The sequence below is a fragment of the Lepidochelys olivacea genome (genome assembly GCF_965140295.1).
Source record: "Lepidochelys olivacea isolate rLepOli2 genome assembly, chromosome: 2".
Lineage (NCBI taxonomy): Eukaryota > Metazoa > Chordata > Testudines > Cheloniidae > Lepidochelys > Lepidochelys olivacea.
Genome location: NC_140412.1, coordinates 9399481 through 9411768, shown reverse-complemented (window position 1 = coordinate 9411768; position 12288 = coordinate 9399481). Strand labels below are relative to the sequence as shown.

The 12288-nt window shown below is 46.1% G+C and overlaps 1 protein-coding gene across 1 annotated transcript in view; it reads right to left on the bottom strand.

Annotated features, from left to right (window-relative positions):
- Positions 1-11404, bottom strand: part of SLC45A4 (solute carrier family 45 member 4) — a 104579-nt gene extending 93175 nt beyond the window's left edge. The window contains exon 1 of the mRNA XM_084621017.1: positions 11210-11404. The gene's annotated coding sequence lies outside the window, so the exon portion shown is untranslated. The remainder of the gene's footprint in view (positions 1-11209) is intronic.
- Between the last annotated feature and the right edge of the window lie 884 nt (positions 11405-12288).

Below are 12288 nucleotides of genomic sequence, written 5' to 3'. Positions count from 1 at the left end.
ATTAAAGGAGGAGAATATAATTAATGCCAATCAACATGGGCTTATGGAAAATAGATCCTGTATAACCTGATATCTTCTTTTGTAGAAGTTATTGCCTTCATCAGCTAAGTGTTGAGACTTAGACTTCTGTAAGTTTAAAAAAACTAGAAAGATAAAATTAATCAGACTGGTGAACTGATGGGTCTCAAAATGTAATTGTAAATGGGGAATCATCATCATCAGAAGGGTGGGTTTCCAGCATAATCATGCAGGGATCAGTTCTTGGCCTTATGCCATTTCACATTTTCAATAATGATTTGTAGACTTCACTAACTCAGCCAGAGATTAGGGGGTCTATTTCAGGAGTGGGTGAGGTTCTGTGGCCTGCAACGCCCAGGAGGTCAGACTAGAGGACCACAACGGTCCCTTCTGATCTTAAAATCAATTTTTTTTGTCTTTCATATTTGCAGAGGACATGAACCGGAGGAATAGTAAATAATGAAGAGGACAAGTCACTAGTACAGAATAATCTGGATCACTTGATAAACTGGGCAGAAGCAAACAATGTGTTTTAATATGGCTAAATGCATACATCTAGGAACAAAGAATGCAGGCCTTACAGACAGTATAGAAGATTCTATCCTGGGAAGCAGTGACTGAAAAAGATCTGGGGGTTGTGGTGATAGTAGGTTGAACCTGAGCGACCAGAGAGACATTGTGGCCAAAAGAGCTATACAATTCTTGGATACATAAAGAGGAGAATCTAGATAAGGAGTAGGGATTACTTTACCTTTGTATTTAGCACTAGTGCGATAGCTGCTGGAATACTGTCTCCAGTTCTGGTGTCCATAATTCAAGAACGATGTTGATATAAATGATTAAAGGTCTAGAAAACATGAACTATGAGGAAAGACTGAAAAAATTGTGTTTGTTTAGTCTGGAGAAGACATGACTGAAGGGGGATATGATAAGAGTTTTAAAGCACATAAAAGGTTGTTACAAGGAGGAAGGAAAAAAAAATTGTTCTCAACCTCCGAGAAGATTAGCAGCAATGGGCTTTAATTGCAGCAATGGAGGTTTAGGTTGGACATTATTAATAAAGAGAAGGTTAAGGGTTGATTTGATTAGTCTATGAGTACTACATGGGGGAAAATATTTCATAAAGGGCAGAACTTGACAAAGGTGGTTCTTGATTCTCCATCACGGATTATTTTAATGTCAAGATTGGATGGGTTTCCTAAGAGATGCTCTAGGAATTATTTTGGGGAAGTTGTATGACACAAGCCATACAAGAGGTCAGACTAGATCAGAATGGTTCCTTCTGGCCTGAGAATCTACGAAGTCCATTATGGTCTGAAGATGAAGATCCAGTACTTTGAGACTATAAATTCCTTCTGTAAGTCACCAAGAAAAAAAAGGGGTCGTTACAGTCTTTAAGATGAAGTATTTTTTCACAATAATGCTGCTTGTGTATAAAAATATTAGAAGGAATAGGAAGTTAACTGGCACAGAAGTCTGTTTTACTGTTCTGTAATAAGACATCAAGTGACCCAACCACTGCTTTCTGGATATGGTCCAGACAATCTGATCACCTATTCAAGGACAAAGAACAAGAAAAATAACTCAAGTGTGAGTATAGCAGTAATGTTTTGTAAAACAAAACAAAAAAAAACCCAGCACACTGGGTTCAGTCCCCAGCTAGGTCATTTATTTGGCACTCAAGGGTGATAATGGATTTGTTTTTGAGCTTCTCAAAATAAATGAGCTAGTACTGCATGCAGAAGTAACCCAGGCTGGCTAACGGAGGAGAAAGAAAATGCAGGGTCAGCAAAACACTGGTTTCATATTCAGCTACAAAAACAGAGCCCTTATTTAAAGCAAAATGAAGAAACTGAGTTAAGGAAGAAAACCCAGCTAAGGACTCTAGTCAATCTCCCAGCAACATTAGTTTATTAACTAAGCTTTTAAGTTATTAAAAGTTTTTGCTATTGATAAATCTTAACACAATCAGCATTTATATACTTTTTTATAGTTCTGCTTAAAAAAAAAAGCATTACTACCAATCCTTATTTGATCAGATGATCTTTCATTCTGTTTCTTCTTGGCTAAGAACTGCCCAAATCCCATTTTTGTTACCTGTTCTCCCCCCTTACCTCCCCATTTCACCCTAATGCGCGTTTGTCTCATCTACCTGTTTTGTCTTTTAGATTGCAAGCTCTTCAGAGCAGGGACTATCATTTTCCTATGTTTGTACAGCACCTAGCATAATGGGACTCCAACCTGGTTGGCCTCTAGGCTCTACCACAATATAAAGTGTTAGTGTGCAGTGAAGGCTAGTAAATGTCAATGCAACTATTTAACTTAATTCATACCACTTATGCAATTGACACTGCTGTGTTTGATGGCCAATGCCCATTGATTAGACAAGGGCATAAGGTCCAGGAAAGTGAACCTACTCATCTTTACTTTAAGTGGTATTTCATTTTACATCACCTATCACAAGTGCACATAATAAAACAACATTTTAAGGGGCTTAAGTTATTTATGTCACCCTAAATAAGTTAATAGTCTTAGTGCCACTATCATAAGAGAGCATCATTCCCTCGCATGGCATGTTAATACAAAAAGTCAACCCACAAACCAAAACAAATAAATTGGAACTTCACATTAAGCTAAACCAGTTAAAACTAAAAAAAGAGCCTTAAGTTATGCCCTAAAGCTCGACAAACTGGCAATATGCCAATACAACCTGTTTCAGATGCAGAGATCCTTTGACAACAAATCTCTGCAGCTGGTCCTGGAAGTGTTGTACACATATATCGTAATGTACATTGAAAGTTAGTTCCTCCCCAAGTCCCAGACGATTCATGATTTCAGAGACTCACCAACACCAGGAAAGAGTGCAACTGCAAAGACTTGAGTACTAGCATTAGTACTCAGAAGCCCATGCTGTATAGGAAGTAGGAAGCCATATCCTTTATCTCCTGAAGTTTCTGGGTGGTCCTTGTGCACACTCCTAACCACAGCACAATTCTAGCAGTACAACTTGAACCTACAGATGTGTGGTTAACTATTACAAGCTCTAAAGTGAAGAGGAGCAGCTTCAGCAGCTGTCCAGGGTTGATTTTAAAATCTAATTAGATTGCATAGTGCAAAGACACTGCTTAGAGCAAAGTTTTATAATAAACTCATATTGCTGTGCATTCTGTCTAAGTTATTTCAGTGTTTTCACCCTAGGAGGGTCAACTTTAGCAAACTTAGCTTTCAGACTAAAATTTGGCATGTTTGTCAGTGTGACTTGGAAGCGTTTGAGCAGAAGTGGGTGGGAGAGGAGGGGGGAGAAAAATCACAAAGCTCTTTCCAAATTGACACAAATATGGTACCTCAGCATGATGTGTCAAATTGGAAGGTATATAGTTACTTAGAGATGTAACTCACTGGCCCAGTAAAGAATTTGATTTGACAGGGGGTCCCAAAAAAAACCCCACAAACAAAACCAGATACTTCACACATGAAGTTATACCAAGAAATGAAACACTGGCAGATGCTTCGATGACACTGTCACTCAACTTACATGTGCACAACTTTTCAGCTTGGAAAAAGAGCGCTAAGGAGAGATAATTGAGGTCTATAAAATCATGACTGGTGTAGCGAAAGTAGATGAGGAAGTGTTATTTACTACGTCTCATAACACAAGAACTAGGGGGTCACCAAATGAAATTAATAGGCAGCAGGTTTAATACAAATAAAAGGAAGTATTTCTTCACACACACAAAGAAAAGGAGTACTTGTGGCACCTTAGAGACTAACCAATTTATTTGAGCATGAGCTTTCGTGAGCTACAGCTCACTTCATCGGATGCATCCGATGAAGTGAGCTGTAGCTCACGAAAGCTCATGCTCAAATAAATTGGTTAGTCTCTAAGGTGCCACAAGTACTCCTTTTCTTTTTGCGAATACAGACTAACATGGATGTTACTCTGAAACTCTTCACACACACAGTCAATCTGTGGAACTCCTTGCCAGAGGACGTTGTGAAGGCCAAGACCATAACAGGGTTCAAAAAAGAACTACATAAATTCATGGAGGATAGGTCCATCAATGGTTATTAACCAGGATGGGCAGGAATGGTGTCCCTAGCCTGAAATTGGGAATGAGTGACAGGGGATGGATCACTTGATGATTACCTGTTCTGTTCATTCCCTCTGGGGCACCTGGTACTGGCCACTGTCGGAGGACAGGATACTGGGCTAGATGGACCTTTGGGGTCTGACCCAGTAGGGCCATTCTTATGTTATGTTTATGTTCACAATCTCCACTAAATAAATTTAAGTATTCGCCTGAATTACACTTTCATGCTTGAGCGTGGAGTGGAATTTCAGTTGCAATATGTAAGGACTTGCAGAATATGCTAGTTACTGAAGGATGGAGAACCCCACAGGAATGTCGTCAAGTCAGTTTAGATTTGTTTGATCTTGTCTGCAAAATAAATGACAGTTTCACACAGCCAGGCACACTGGACTAACTAAGACAAAGTAGTATGGATTAATCAAACTGCCTATCATTTGGAATAGTTTTTACAGGCCTGGATTTTAAAGGTGTTATGACCAAGAGGAAAAGTTCCATTCAGCAAGGCCACAGGCACAACACAGGCATGCAAAAATTCTTTGATGCAAACAAGCATTCTCAGATTAATTCCTCCTTGACCATTTAAACTCTTAGTCTCTACCTCTAAACCAACTGTTCTCAAACTTTGAAATGGGTCACCAGTACCATATAGCAAACCTCCGAATGCAACCCCCATATACATTAAAAACACCATTATAAATGCTGGAGGCAAAGCGGGCTTTGGAGTGGAGGCGGATAGCCCGTGACCCCCCATGTATTAACCTTGAGACCCCCTAAGGGGTCCCGTCCCCCAGTTTGAGAACCCCTGCTCCAAACCATTGTTTGCAAGCATATTGCAGGGGGATGACTTCTAATTGCCTCGGCCTCAGTGATCATGGAAGACAAATGGTTGTGAAGTTTGCAACCATTTGGAGTAGTTGTTTACATCAATGTGACTGTTAAGATGCTTGCTAATACAGAATCAGGTACCATCATCTCTAAACTAAGATCTTAATTGCCTTTTTGGAACATGGAACAAAATCTTCTTCTTGTACTGGCCACAGGCATTTATTCATACCGCAGATAATTGCCATTTAATTCAGAGAGTGATGCAAGTTTGTGAATGGCAGTGTTGAGTACAACTTGATGTTCCAAGTTGAAACAGAGCGAGTGGCTAAACAAATATTAAAAAGCCCGTACTAAGCCAGTAAGTCTCTTTAGAGTTATGGGAACTTGGACACTGAGGAAGTGGAAACTTGAGAAGTTTCCATCTTTTACTTTCTTAAAAAAAAGTGTAGATTTGCATTAACCTTCAATGCACAATTCCATATCAGAACTTTTTTGAAACATCTATTTATAGTCAATATTCAGAAGTACTCTGGCATCATGGTTATATAAATTTTTACCTTTTGTAGTGTCTGCTGATGCATATGCATTTTCAGTAATAAATATTGAAGTTTATATTTAATGACACGGGAAAGATTCAACTTACAATAGTGTTGGCAAGTTTAAGATTGTTAAGTCTACCCAAAAAGTAATTTTACATCTTTCAAGGTCACAACCAGTAAGTTAATAATTATGGCAATGTCATCAAGTCCAAGTCCATGTTCAAGCTTTTTTTAGTCTAATCTCTTAGAGAGGTCGTGTAATTCCAATTATCCGGGGGCAAGCACCCGAAGAAAAAAAGTACAGACTGATTTATTTTTAAAGAGAGTCACAGCTACCATGTACTCAACAGCAACCCTACAAGAAAACGATTCCCACTCCAGCACTTGGGTATGTGATATTTGCCTTTTGGAATAAGGGTATAAACAAAACACAAAAGGGCAAGCAAAACATGGAGATAAAAATGTTAAAGAAAATTGTAAAATATGTAAGCCAATAAGCTTGCATATTTTTTTCCTAGCCACACAAAAAGCCTCAAAATCAATAATGTCACCATAATTTACATAAATTCTAATGGGAAGCCAGTGTTCTTTCCCCACTATTAGTAACCCAAGTGTTGCATCATTGTGTTTATACATGAGAACTAGGAAGTGGAAGTGAAACTGAGTGGTTTATTTTCATTAATTAAGGTTAGACAAATAAACCAAGGATCAGAAGCTACATAGACTTGGATTAAACATTTCTGTTTCAATCATTTATGGTGCTATAACACAAGGAAAACAGTCTTTAAAATATGCTATATATTTATCCTTAAAGCCTGTTTCATGTGTGAGATTTTCTATCAAGCTAAAGCAATGCACAACAAAAAGCAGGTATATACAAGATAATCTAATTCAGTTATAAATCAGCCAACTGCTAATGAAAACAAATTTCAGCTTCAAAAGGTAAGCCATTAAGTTATTTTAATTATGATCAGTGTGACAATTGAAGACTCATTTACCAAATAAACAAGAACAATTTGCAGACATAGCTCATATCACCAGAGTTCAGTGTTTAAATAAATGTGAACACCTGCAAACATATGAAGTGTCCTCTACCCTTCAGGAGTTCAATAGAAAACTAGAGAGTGCACACGTCACAACTCAGAAAGAGGCTGTACACAAAACAGGAAACTCTTTTGCCTGACTTAAGGCCCCTCAGTTGTCTACATTCTGTCTTCCACCTATATGTAGACAAGAAAATTACAGCCTCTTCTTTATTCAAGGACACCTGAACTGACTTGAATGTAGATTCGCCTCCAATAATTTAAGTACCTAACTAAGAAATATAAATTACTAAATTAATGCAACTATCTATTAGGTCATGCAATTGCTCATTACTGTAATGAAGTCTCTCTTGAATACTTAAGTTAAAAAAAAACAAACAAACAACTTACTAAAACCTATACACCACAGATTAAAGCTATGGATGTGAGGTTCCAGTGTATTATTTCTAAGACAACAGCTGACAGTACCATTATAGTCATTTTCATATCTATTCCCTCATGTGCCTTTTGGCAGCCTACTTAATGTAAAGATCCCTGGATTTGCTTTAAGCCTGAACAAGGCAGGTTCCTTTGTTGTGAAGACTGATGAGTCAATCTTAAGATTATAAGCCAACAGTATATTTTTTCTGTAAGAGAAAACATTTGTTAAAAATTGTCTGTTATTAAAATATAAACATATTTAAACAATAGTTTCAAAACTTTCCATTTGTACTTTACTAGTGCAATTTAAAACAGATCCCAGGAGATAGTGTGTTCATTGATTTCTAGTACAATAATTAAACCAAAACAAGCAGACCTTGTCTTTTGTAGGTACTGCTTCCCTGCAAACACTGCAGTATGCAGTACTACCTTAAGATCCACTGCAGATGCTAGAGAATACATACCACAGCTTAAAGTGATTCTTTCCCTCACATTTCAATCACGTATGTTTACTTAAGAAATCTTGCAGGTTGCAAGGCAAAAAATAGGTAAATAATCCACCAACTCACACTTTAAATGAAGCAATCACTAAATTGTTTTAGTGGACTAACTTCTGTTGTAATAGACAAGCTTTTGAGCTACACAGAGGTGACCTGAAGCGCTCTATGTAGCTCAAAAGCTTGTCTCTTTCACCAAGAGAAGTTGGTCCAATAGAAGATATTACCTAACTCACCTTGTCTCTCATATACCAGGATCAATATGGCTACAACACTGCAAACATTAAATATTTTAGTAGCACTGTCTGAGCCAGGCAGTGAATGTGGAGCAGATAACATTTAGACAAGTTAATATAAGAACAGCATGTTATGCAAGTTACTGTGACCATACACACTTGTAACAGTGAGCTCTCTTCAGCCACTACACTCCTAATGGATATTTGAAATTCTAGATAGTTTTTCTACCCTACTCCCTATAATCCACTTCATTTCAGGTCCACTTCTGAGCTGGGCACACCCCCCCTTCTTTGTGGCCAGAATCAGAACTATTCAATATTGCCTCACCTAGCATGACAGACAACTTGAAATATTTTTATTAAGCTTCTTTCCTGACCCCTCCTACTAGTCACTATCAGCAACATTAGACTTCCCCCCTCTGCCTCCAAACTTGAGTCACAGCCAAGTCTTCATTCTCTCTACCCACTAATTAAAGACACCAGCTGAGACACTCTCCCAACAGATAACATAGAAAGTTACAGGACTTATTGCGTTGTTTCTATTGCAACAAAGAGCGCACACTGCCTCTTCTGGGGCAATCTCAAGGTCAGCAGCACATTTTTCAGCTTCCATAAAGAAGTTTCTCCAACAGCACCACGTCCATCGTTAGCCACCTTAAGAACTTTTTATAATAGGTAGTTCTGTATTAACTTTTTCTTCAAGAGTTTAAATTGATGCAACTAAGTTTCAACCTATCAAAGATCATCAGGTTCTGGAAGTGAAGGGAAGTATTCTATTACTGTAACCTCTTACTGGATTCAGCAACTAGCATTTCCCTTTTCTCTCCACCAGGATGGTGACAAATTAAGCAGAAATCTGCTCTCATGAAAATAAAAGGATTAAATCTGGTTACAGTTAAAGCATGCAAACATTTAACAGGAAAAAAAGACCAACTCCAGGTCTCTGATAGCCTGGCTGCTCAAGGACAAATTCACACCCTTAGAACCCTGCAAAACAACTCATCTCCCACACCAACCAAAACCAGCACTGGGGCCCCCTATCTACAGTACCTGTCTCTTCTGGCTTCTGTTCATCTTCCCCTTTCCATTCACCCACTCACTTTATTTTATCTGTCTTACCCCAGTAACAACTACTTGTTTCCTACTCCTCACCCACACAGTCATCCAGCCCAACTCGCTGTTCTGTTATCTTCCTCCTCTCAGCCCCATCTCCTGCACTGTCTCACCACTCAGCCCCATGTCCATTTACCTCACCTTCCACCTCCCCATTTTACCCTTTACCATCCCCAAAACTATGTGCCTTACCCCCACAGGGGCCTAGTATGAGGCAAGACCTCCCCTTCCACCTGTCATTCCACAGCCCTTTCCCCCTCCCTTGTTGTTCCTCTACCAAAAGCCCCCATTCGCTTTTACATGTCCCATGCCCCAGAGCCCCCCAGCACCTCACTCCCCATTTATCCCCTCCACCCAGCACCTCACTTGCTTGGCTGTCCTAATCCAGCAAAACAACTCCTTCACTTTCCTCCTAAGCCCCTCATCCAGCCACACCCCCCCACCTGTCAGCCATCCCCCTCACCTCATCACCCACCTATTTACCTCCCTCCCCTCCACCTGTTCTGTCCACACTTCCTCAGCCACCTTCCCATCACCCTCCATCGCCCCTCCTGTCTATTTACACCCAGTCCTAACCTAGTCCCTCAATCAGTTGCTCCCCCCTCACCTGTCAACAGTCCGTCACTAAGTCACCTGTCCCAATGCCCCGGGTGCCTCACCCGGTCTCATCCCAGCCAAATGCACTCAGTCTCATCCCCCATTCCAATCTCCCCTGGTCCCAGCCCCCCACCTGTCCCAATGCCCCTGGCCCCTCCCCCACCTGTCCAGGTCCCTCACCCAGCCACCTGTCCCAATGCCTCTGGTGCCTCACCCAGTCCCATCCCAGCCCAATCCCCCCCAGCGCCTCACTCGGTCCCATCCCCCACACCTCTCCCAGTCCTTCACCCAGCCACCCCCCTCCCCACCTGTCCTGGTCCCTCACCCAGCCACCTGTCCCAATGCCCCTGGTCCCTCACCCCCCCCCCCCACCTGTCCCGGTCCCTCACCCAGTCCCATTCCAGCCCAATGCCCCCAGCCCCATCCCCGCTTCCAATCCCCACCAGCGCCTCACCTGGTCCCATCCCCCCACCTGTCCCAGTCCTTCACCCTGCCACCCCCCTCCCCACCTGTCCTGGTCCCTCACCCAGCCACCTGTCCCAACACCCCCGGACCCTCACCCAGTCCCATCCCAGTGCCCCCTCACCTGGTCCCTCACCCAGCCACCTGCCCCATCCCCCCCCAGAGCTCCCTCACCCAGTCCCATCCCCCCCACCTGTCCCAGCCCCTCACCCAGCCACCTGTCCCAATGCCCCTGGCCCCACCCCCCCGTCCCATCCCCCCACCTGTCCCAGCCCCTCACCCAGCCACCTGTCCCAATGCCCCCAGCCCCTCACCCGGTCCCATCCCCACCACCTGTCCCAATGTCCCCGGCCCCTCACCCGGTCCCATCCCCACCACCTGTCCCAGTCCCTCACCCAGCCACCTGTCCCAATGCCCCCCAGAGCCCCCCCACCTAGCCACCTGTCCCAGCCCCCCCAGAGCCCCCTCACCCGGTCCCATCGCCCCCACCCCTCACCCAGCCACCTGTCCCAATGCCCCCCAGAGCCCCCTCACCCGGTCCCATCGCCCCCACCCCTCACCCAGCCACCTGTCCCAATGCCCCCCAGAGCCCCCCCACCTAGCCACCTGTCCCGGCCCCCCCAGAGCCCCCTCACCCGGTCCCATCGCCCCCACCCCTCACCCAGCCACCTGTCCCAATGCCCCCCAGAGCCCCCCCACCTAGCCACCTGTCCCGGCCCCCCCAGAGCCCCCTCACCCGGTCCCATCGCCCCCACCCCTCACCCAGCCACCTGTCCCAATGCCCCCCAGAGCCCCCCCACCTAGCCACCTGTCCCAATGGCCCCCAGAGCCCCCTCACCCGGTCCCATCGCCCCCACCCCTCACCCAGCCACCTGTCTCAATGGCCCCCAGAGCCCCCTCACCCGGTCCCATCGCCCCCACCCCTCACCCAGCCACCTGTCTCAATGGCCCCCAGAGCCCCCTCACCCGGTCCCATCGCCCCCACCCCTCACCCAGCCACCTGTCTCAATGGCCCCCAGAGCCCCCTCACCCGGTCCCATCGCCCCCACCCCTCACCCAGCCACCTGTCCCAATGGCCCCCAGAGCCCCCTCACCCGGTCCCATCGCCCCCACCCCTCACTCAGCCACCTGTCCCAATGCCCCCAGCCCCATCCCCCCCTTGCAATACTCCCTAGCGCCTCACCCAGCCACCCCCCCCCCAACACCTGTCCCGGTCCCTCACCCAGCCACCCCCCCACCTGTCCCAATGCCCCCGGCGCCTCACCCCCCCACCTGTCCCAATGCCCCCGGCGCCTCACCCCCCCACCTGTCCCAATGCCCCCGGCGCCTCACCCGGTCCCAGCCCAGCTCCCCTGGTGCCTCCTTTACCTGCCGCCGGGTCTCCCCCTCTGCCCGGTACCTGGCCCCTGTGGCCGCGGAGGGGGTGGCTGGCTGGCTCCGGCAGGTGGGTCGGTCAGGACCGGGCGGCTGGGTCCCGGCTGCTCCCCAGGGGCGAGTCGGGTCGGGCCGGCGCGGACGGGTGCGGGCAGCAGCGTCCGCTTTATACCGGGCTCCTCGGAAACCGTCTCCCTGCAACGCTTCCGCTTCCGCCCCCTCCGCGGGGCTCATGAATATTCAGAGAGGGGCGGGGCTTGAGGGCAGGCGCGCAGCCGGTGCGGGAGGGGGGCGCCCTGCGGGAGACCGCACGCCCCGTGGGCGACCCCGCCGGCCGCTCAGGCGGGGGCGCGCGCGCCAGCCAGGGCCCCCCTGAGGGACGCGAGGGAGGCCCAAGGCTGGGATGCTGGGAGGGGGCACCTGGGTGCACCTAGCGAGTGGGGGGGGGGGCCCAGCTTGGCAAGCAGGAAGGGGCGGGAGGCGCTGCCATAGGGGGTGGCACAAAATGGAAGCGGGGTCGGGGTTGGAGGGGGTGTCCCAGCCCGGGTATCACTCCAGGGCGGAGGGGGAAGAAGAAGGGGAAAGGAGGAGGCCTCAGACTAAAGGGGAGATAAAGCAAGAGGGAGGGGCACCAAGAAGGAGAAGGGGGTCCCATGGCGGGTCACGTGAATGGGCATGAGGACTGGTGGGAGAGTCAGATTAAACACTAGATGACATGGGATCCTAGCCTGGGTATTTGGGGGAAAGAGGATGTCCCAGACTGACTGGGGGCGAATGGTGGCCCAGGGCCCGCGTGCCAGTTCTGCCTCTAACAAAAACACAACAACTGCAAAGCCTAAAGGAACCCAATACTTTGTCATATAGCTCTCTCAAAACTGTGTACAATATTTTTAATACCTCACGCTAATTCATACAAGGGTATCAATAAGGGCACAGTTTAGTAATGATAGGAGCTATTCATAACAAGATCATCCCTAGAGTCCATTGAAAAACAAGGGCTGAGAAGCCAGAGTCAGATTTAGTGGCAGCGTTGCCATCTCTTGGTGAACAAACTCATCTGTCTCACACTGCAG